Here is an 8,829-nt window from a genome sequence, read left to right as displayed (position 1 = left end):
GTTCAAAATTAACATAATAGAACAGAAAATTCATTTTACAACATTAAAGACTATCTAAAAAAAAAGTTTTAGAGCAAAAGAAACAACTATATACTTTGTAACAGACAGGATGGGGGTTATCTGCTTGAGTCCATGAAACTGAATTGGTGGACCACTGGATTAAAACACTAGTGTTAATCAAGGGTCCTAGGTTCAAGTCCCAATCAGGACAGATTTCTTAAACATCCTGATACACTATACTAATTCATGACAGTAAGGACACATATTATTCTAAAACAAAAGTTAAGTATGCTTATAAAATAGTTCAGGATATTATTAGAATAGGTATATAAACATGATATAAAGCTATTCAAAATCCACACATTACTCTTTCATTTATGCAGTATATTGATTAAGTCTAGCAATTAACCAAATGTGCATGGGATTGAACCATTGAAAAATTTTAAGATTGATATATTATAGTTTTTTTATGTGTGTGTGTTGAAATTAATTCTGAGGGCAGTAAGACAAGAGGTCATAAATTTAAGACTTGGAAGGGTCAGACCCATGTCCAATTCAGGCACTCTAGTCACCTAGAGTGGTAAAGGATGCAATTTTACAAAATTATTAGAAAAAAGTTGATAAATATTTTAGAGAATGGGGCTGGGTTTAGTGATTAGTTTTCTGCTTTTTGAGGGAGGTCGGGAGTAAGAATATCCTTGATGGGCCATTAAAAAAGCCCCATGATGTTCCCTAATTTATGGAGGGGGAAGGGGGGGGAAGAGCTAAACATGAGATTTGAATAAAAGATCAGTAAAAGCATTATAAAATGTACACAAGAATTTTGCTTCACAATTCACAAAAAATATCTTGAACAGATGTATGGTTTGAAAGCTTCAATTTTCTTAGACTAACAGTTAGACTACGAAACTTTTTTAAAATCTTTTCACTCTACCAGTATGCCAGAAAATTACCACTATTATTTTGTTGGATAGCTATTAGTCAACATGGTTTTGCTTGGGGAAAATCTGGACTTACTATTTTTTTAACATTCTTTGAAGAGGTTACAGCTTACCTAGATAAAGATAGAAGTGTGGATTTGGTATAACTGGATTTTCAGAAAACAATTGGCAAGATGCTACATAAGAGGCTTGTTAAAAAAAGGTGTGTGGAGAATTAAGTTGGATTACTGGATTAAAAAGTGACTGGATTAAAGGAAGCAGTGATTTTTTTTATAAGAAGAGTTCAATCAGACTGGATTAATGTCACAAGTGGGGTATCTTACGGTTTAGTGTTAGAAACTTTACTCTTTTGGATTTATATTAATAAGTTAGAAAGAATGGTCAATAAAGTGCTTACATTTGCAGATGATGATAAGGTCTTGAAGATAGCTGGCTGTGAGATGATGCTACTGCTGCTTTGTAAAAGTACTGACATTACTTGGTGGGTTGGGGAATAAATGGCAGATGACATTTGGATTATCATAATTTAGGTTATAAACATAATTTTGGTGGGGATAACTTTAATAGTGTTATGTAAAAAAAAGGATCTTTGTATTTTGGTTGACTATTCTCTTAAATCATAAGTAGGTAGAGCAAACTGTATTTTAAGTTGTATGAACAGAAATACTGAATATAAGTCAAAAGAGGTTGTAAGTTATCATTTTCTTACACTGAAAATAGATTTCTGATACATGCATACATACATACCTCTGCTCACACAATAGCTTTCCTCAATCTTCCACTGCTTTCTAACACACTGAAAAGAAAATTTCTTGCTAGATGCACTAGCCTTATACCCCATAAGTTCAAGCTGCTCATTTAGCATGCTACAACTCTCTACCAAAAGGAGCACAATACACTCTCCTAGAGCAGCTGGCTCCTTGTTTTACTAGTTGATGTGAATATCACTTTCAAGATTAAACCCACAAGAAACAGAAAAACACCAGAAGTGGGGAGAAGAGGTAAGTATCTATTGGAAATCTATTTTTAGTGTAAGAAAATGATAACTTCTGATACTATACATACCTCTACTCACACAATAGCTAGAATCCCACATTCAATAGGTGTAGGGCGACTGGTGTAAGATAAAACAAGAGACCCCTTGTGGAAAGCATCTGTAGAGAATCAAACAGGTGTGCTCTGTAATGGAACAGAATTACACTTGTGGGAGACTGCACCACTTCTGGAACAGGTATGTTCTTCACCCTAAAACAATGAAGTGTCAAGAAAAGAAAGACTTCAGAAAACAATGTATCTGGTGTAAATAATCAACATAAGTCCAACTCCATCCTCAACCGTACAAACACAACTGGAAACAAACTGACTCCAGTGGGAGAACAGTCACAAATAGTACAAGAAAAAATGGGCAGAGAAAAAAGTAACTTCAAACCCACATGGAAAAAAATGGAAAGCCAACAGCTAGTTCCCAGAATTAAGAAAATAGAGGCATTCGAAGAGACACTACTAGGTATCAACTCAACCACAACCATACAGATGAGATTACATGTCCCATCCTCAGTATTACAAGGCGGAGGACCTCTCAGAGGATCAAATGAAGGATATACAGTATAGTGGCAGGGCAAGAAGACCATTAATAATATATACACTAATGTTCTCCCATAAGTAAACATAGTGTTATACTGCAAGCAACCAGAATTATGATGAGGAAGTAAGCAAACAGCATCTGCCATACAAACTTCCAAATCAACCGTAGGAAACAGGAAGTACAACAAAATGAACCCAGACTTACAGGGCTGTGTCTAAGCCTCAACTCAACCATAAGAGCAAGGAGCCATCCTGTACCTGGTATTATGAGCAGAAATAATGATTCCAACTCAACAATAAAAGCATGGAAGAAACATTGTGCACCCAGCATTATGAGGAGGATGTGTTTAACCATAGGAACAAGGCATTGCATGTCCCACAACCACAGTGCTAGGAGATGGACAAAGTCTCCTGAGCTCAACCATAAGAGAAGGAAAATGAAATATACTGCAACAGAAATTACCAAGAAGGGGGCTTCTACCAATATCAACCTTAGGAATAGGATGTAATATACCTGAACTCAGTATTACAAAGAGGATCCAGCATTAGCTGGTCCAGCTTCCACCAACATCAACACACCCAGGATTAAACCACCAGATGGTAGAAGACCGGAGGGTTCCAAATTTTGCCCTCTTCTCAATGTAGTGTAGTGATATGTAATGCTAAGATGTGCATTCTATATTCATAATGAAGCCTCCATGATCAATACTTCCAATGGCTAGGAACTAGAGAGTGGAAAGGACCTTCAAATTCTACTCAAGAAAAGGAGGAGTAAAAAGGTATTGGAGAGTCCAGAGGAATGTCACACCAGAGAAAATGCAATGGATGACTGCAAAACCCTATTTTGAAATGCAAACCACTCCTGATTTATTCATTCAAAAGGAAAGGCAGAGATGGGCAGCAATCCCCTTCTGCTTTACACAAGTGATGGTCCACCAAGTATGTATCAGAATTCTGCATATGGCGAAATATATATACACACCCAAATACATACACCACTAGGTAAACTGCTAACGATCTTGCGGAACACCCCATCTTAACAGTGTGCACTCTACCCTTAAAGGTATTTGATGTGAGTTTATAGGAAAGCATACCCAACATGGCAGCACCCACCACTGAACAGGATCTGAATAGATATAAAAAAAAGGAGGTCTCTGAAAAAAACATAACATAAAAATATACCCAAATGAGAAATGAACTGGTGTGCATAGAACTGCCACAGGAAGTAGGCAATATCTACCAGAGAAGGACACAGCCAGATGACGTAGGTAATGAACGACAAAGGTATGGGGAGTAGTCCACACTCCAGCCTGGATGATCTCCTCTAGAAGACAACAAAAATGAACTGCTAGAGATAAGGTAATATGTTGAAACTGATGAGATAAGACATAATAAAGAAGATGCCTTTCTGAGGAGAGGGAAGGGGAAGCCAACCTAATAAGCTGAAGAACCTAATTCATAAGGGTGATGAGGGAGAGTTCACGTCACAAAGAAGGTTCCCAGGGAAGAAATAAACAGGAAGAGGAAACCTGAATGGAAGCCATATAAACCAATAGTGTTACAGAGCTTGCACAGAAATCTCAGAAATGGAAGGGCCATAGATGGATGCAAAGGCAGAAATGCCCTCACAGGCAGCTGAGGTCTTGAGAAGGAAGGTACAGTTTGGGTATAGCACAATATATGTACTATGACAAAGGGCACAAAAAACATCTATTGCAAAAAGGTCAAACCAATGAAGACTGCAAATCAGGAGGACATGGAGATCCCAAACAGACACTGGAAAGGCATGGCAAAGGTGAAGAACCTGAAAGGACTGGAATAGGAGTGAAAGGATAAGACCAAGCAGAATCTGTTAAAATGAAATGTGTTCAACAAAACTGCTCTATAACCAGAAACTTTCAAAACTGAAAGACTCTGATCCACCAGCCAGATGAAGAGGCGGGAAAGGTGAGCAATGGAAGGACAGAAACCTTGTCAGAGAAACCAATCACTAAAAGTAGTTCAAGGTCATTGGTAAACCAACAATGTGAAAGGTTGGACCAAGAGGGAAAGGAGAGAAGCAGCACATGATGTCAGACCCTGTCTCCTAGCAAGGGACCTGACAAAAGCCACATGTGAAGGCAAAGGAAAGGGATGGCAGGACAGAAAGTGCCCACTTGAGGTTGATGAAGGAGACAGAGGGAGGGGCAGAGGTGATGACAATATACAGGCCATAGGAGAGGTAACCAAGGTTGAGCCAGCCAAAATGAAGCCACCAAGAGAACTCGACACGGAGTGGTGTGGAGGAGGGATATTACTTTGAGGAGGAAACACAGAGGTGGGAAAGCCTCACCTTTTTTATTCCTGAATGAGGCATCTACCCCTAAGCCCTGAGGATGAGGAACCTGAGACCAGAAAGATGACAGTTTGTTGTTTAGATGGGTGGCAAATGCAACTATGTGCAGGATACCCAAGCAAGAACATAATCACAGGAAAACTTGAGGATCAGAGGACCAATCCATTGGAATGACTATGTGCAGACCCAATAACTGATCCACAACAAGATTTAAAGTACTGGGAATATGATAAGTCAGTAGCTGTATCTAGTGCACATGGGCCCAGAATAGGAGCTCCGATGTCTGATGATGCTAAATGATGTAAGAGATTACTGTGAAGGTGTCAGAATGCATAATAACCACCGCCCCCTTAGAAGATAGAGGAAATGAGACATACCTCGACAAACAGCTAAGAGCTCCAAAACGTTAACATGAAGCCAGGATTCTGAAAACAAATAAATCCAGGAAATCTCCAGGGTATCAAGATATGCACTCCAACCCACAAAAGAGAATCATCAGCAAAAAGATGCAGATCCGGACAAGGAAGTGGAAAAGGAACAACAGCCATAGTAAGGTCTCTGTCCAACCACCAAGCAGGGTCAGTCTGAAGGAAAGAAAACAGGGTGATCTAAGCTGAATGTCCATCAATCATGAAATTCCCACTGGAGGGAATGCATGTTAGCACAACATAGGGGTATTAGAGACTCCGAGGATGCCTACATCCCCAAAACAGTAAGAACATCTCGAGCTGGAAGAGAATGAGAAGATAGGGCCTTGATGACAAACTGCTCCATATTCCAAAGACATAGTGGAGAAGGATAGGCCCAAAATATTTTTTGTGAAGATGGTCAGTGTGAAGAGATTCGTTATGTACATATACTTAACAAGGTCCTACCTCCTGAGATCAGAATCATAGCTTGGGCTCCTGCAGAAAACAGTTTCAGTGCCAGGTTTGTTGTACCAGTCGCTCTGCCTTGTAATTTGAAGATGGCAAAGGATTGCACATAAAACATATTTCAAATAAAGTACATAACAAATAAAAACTATCTTTTAGTGAACAATTAAAATCTTTTTTATAGACACGTCAGGGGGCAGTCATTTTTTTATCATGTTAGTATTTTAATAACTTTTAATGCCAAAATCTCATTTATATTTTAAATGTTTTTTCCCCCTGTAGGATATTTCAAAGATTCCTTAATTCAGGTGGTGTGAGTTAATAAGCTAAACCTGTGTTTTGCCAAACTTGTAGAAAATTTTCTTTTACTGTTTAACTTAAAGAGAGATAAAAATATGTTAAGTTATTAATATATGTGGATTAGAAATGCATATCTAGAGGTTATAATAATTTTTATACATTTTGGTTGCACAATGTAATAATGATTTTCAAATTAAAATATAAGATTAATTAAATATAAGATTGTGAATGAAATACATAAGATGTAATTTGGATAAATTGAATATTTTATGCTGAGGAAGAAATTATAACATGAACTTAATATTTGTTTACATAGATTTGATTGTCTCAAAAGAACATATAAATATTTCTTTCCTAAAGGAGATCTAAACATTGAAGTAAGTTTCATTTTTTTATATTTCTTCTAATATACTTTTTAGACACTAATTGAGAAATGAACATTGTATCTTTTTCATGCTGTAGGTATTGACAATTGTTGAAGATTTTTTTTTCTTTAGATACAAAATTTAAACTAATTACATTAATAAAAAAAGTTTTTCCAACAGTAGATGGCAGCAGCTTGGATCATAACAGTTGACAAGGTTTGTTGAAAATTACACTGTTGAATAGCATCTTGAGGGTGTCACTCTGGAATTCTAGACTGATTGGTTTATGAAATAAAAAGGTGTACTTAGCATGTTAAAGAATGTTATCCTTATTTCAGATTGATCTGAAATAAGTGCATATGTTGCTGGTTGAACTTTCTAGTTAACACCTGTTGCCAAACAGTGCGATTAATGGTTAGAAACATGGTTGTCAAAAGAGAAATGTGTCAGAACAAGATTGTCATATGAAGTTCATTACTTCTTTATGCATAAAGATATCCCTGTACTTATAAAGTTCTCGCCTTGTGTTTTTAGTCTAGAAAAATTACTGTATGACCTTTACAAATACGTATATCAATTATTACACAGAACTGTAATGTAAAAACATTACTATTTCATGATGATTACAGTTTTGGTTAAATGTTTTATATTACTCTGTAGTTCTCAGTTCCATGAACATAGTGAGAGAACTTATCGGCTTGTTTATAGTACAGTGATTGCAAAAAGAATGGTCTAATGTAATAAAGGTATAAGAAAATGTTTATGATATGGCTCTGTATACAAAGTCCTGGCCAATCGAATAAATTTGAAGGTATTTCAATGTTAGTTATTCTCCCGAGGTGGTTGGAATTTAGCAGTATATATGTGTACAAAGTGTTTAAGCACTTACAAACGTGTACGTGTGTATATATATATTATTACTATTTATTTATAAATGCTTAATTTTTAGTTATTTTTCTTAAAACAGAGAACAATAAATAAACAATATATAGACAAACAATGATTTCTAGTACTTGTAATGTCATGATTTGTACCCACATGTCACATTTGCTAAGCCTTGCTGTAAAATTTATTTATTCTCTCAAGTGGAGGGGAAAGACAAATCAATTTTTGTAAATTTCAATGATGCATTTTAGAAAACCAAAAATTATCAAATTATTGTACTAGTACACATAAAATCACTGCAATTTATCTGGCTTTCTAACTATGCTATATGTGGGTTGAAAATAATTTCATTTCCGTTTAGAACAATGACTTAGTCAACAGAATTCAACTTTTCCAGTTAAACTACAGCTTTCCCCTTGAAGTCAGTTACAAACGACTATCAGATTTACATAGGTTGGAATGTTCTCTTGCTATTAGTTATAAGCCTGTACTTAAGAGAAGTAACTAAAAGGTTTCAAGAGAATGGAGTAGTGAGAGGAGTTACTTTGGCAAGTTTGCTAAATATATTCATATCTCGGAAAATCAAAACGATGGGAGGTTCTTATTTTTATACTCTAGGTTGTCAATATCTGAAACTTGAGTTTCTAATTCATTAACTACTATAGATGTTGCATGGTAGGCATAATAAAATATAAACTGAGCAATACAACAAGAGGACGTGTTACATGATACACAAAGTAGAACATTAAGCATTTTTAAAACATTTGGAATTAATAAATTAAAACATATAATATTTATTAACATTTGATGCCAATTTTATTAACATACACTGATAATAAAGTTGTTTAATTAAGTTTTAAAAATAACTCTCTAAAACACCATGATATGCACTCTTTGACCTGTCCTTGGCAAGAAGGTTAATCTTATGCAATATTATGTTTTATGGAAACTTGGAAGGTCAAACAGCAAACAAACGACTTAGTTAAATTGGGAGGAGTAACACAAGATTTGAAACAATTTATCACAACCATGTTTGATAAACTTATTGTAACATAACAATAAAGTGTATACTAGTCTGCTTAAATGATAAGTTGACCATTTAGTACAGATATTCTTTTGGGGGGGGGGCTCCTGTGTATGTATCACCTTTGCATTCACAGTACTGTACTTTCAATATTTATCAATAAAAAAAATCAAATTTTATTAATGTGACTAACTAAATAGGGTGCCAATAAAAAAGTTAGCCAAAATTATTTATGATAAACTCTGGGAAACTTCTGGTAATTCTGCTTGTTTGCTATCAGTGGTGTCCTATTACGGTGTCATATGGACAGTCTAATAGCAGGAGTGGTGATTCATTGCTTTATGTTCAGCAGGCTTTTACTTCTGCTGCTAACTGTAAAGTATACACAGGGAAATGTATTCAAAAAGGATAGAAGTAAAAACACTCAGGAGAAGTACTTTGGAACTTTGTGTTCAATACTAAAAAAGGATAGAATAATACTTCTCATTTTATTTTTCATTTTTCAACTTTTTTTTCTTTA

This window comes from Limulus polyphemus, unplaced genomic scaffold (assembly GCF_000517525.1).
Source record: "Limulus polyphemus unplaced genomic scaffold, Limulus_polyphemus-2.1.2 Scaffold2396, whole genome shotgun sequence".
NCBI classification, from domain to species: Eukaryota; Metazoa; Arthropoda; class Merostomata; order Xiphosura; family Limulidae; genus Limulus; species Limulus polyphemus.
This window is presented reverse-complemented; position numbering follows the sequence as displayed.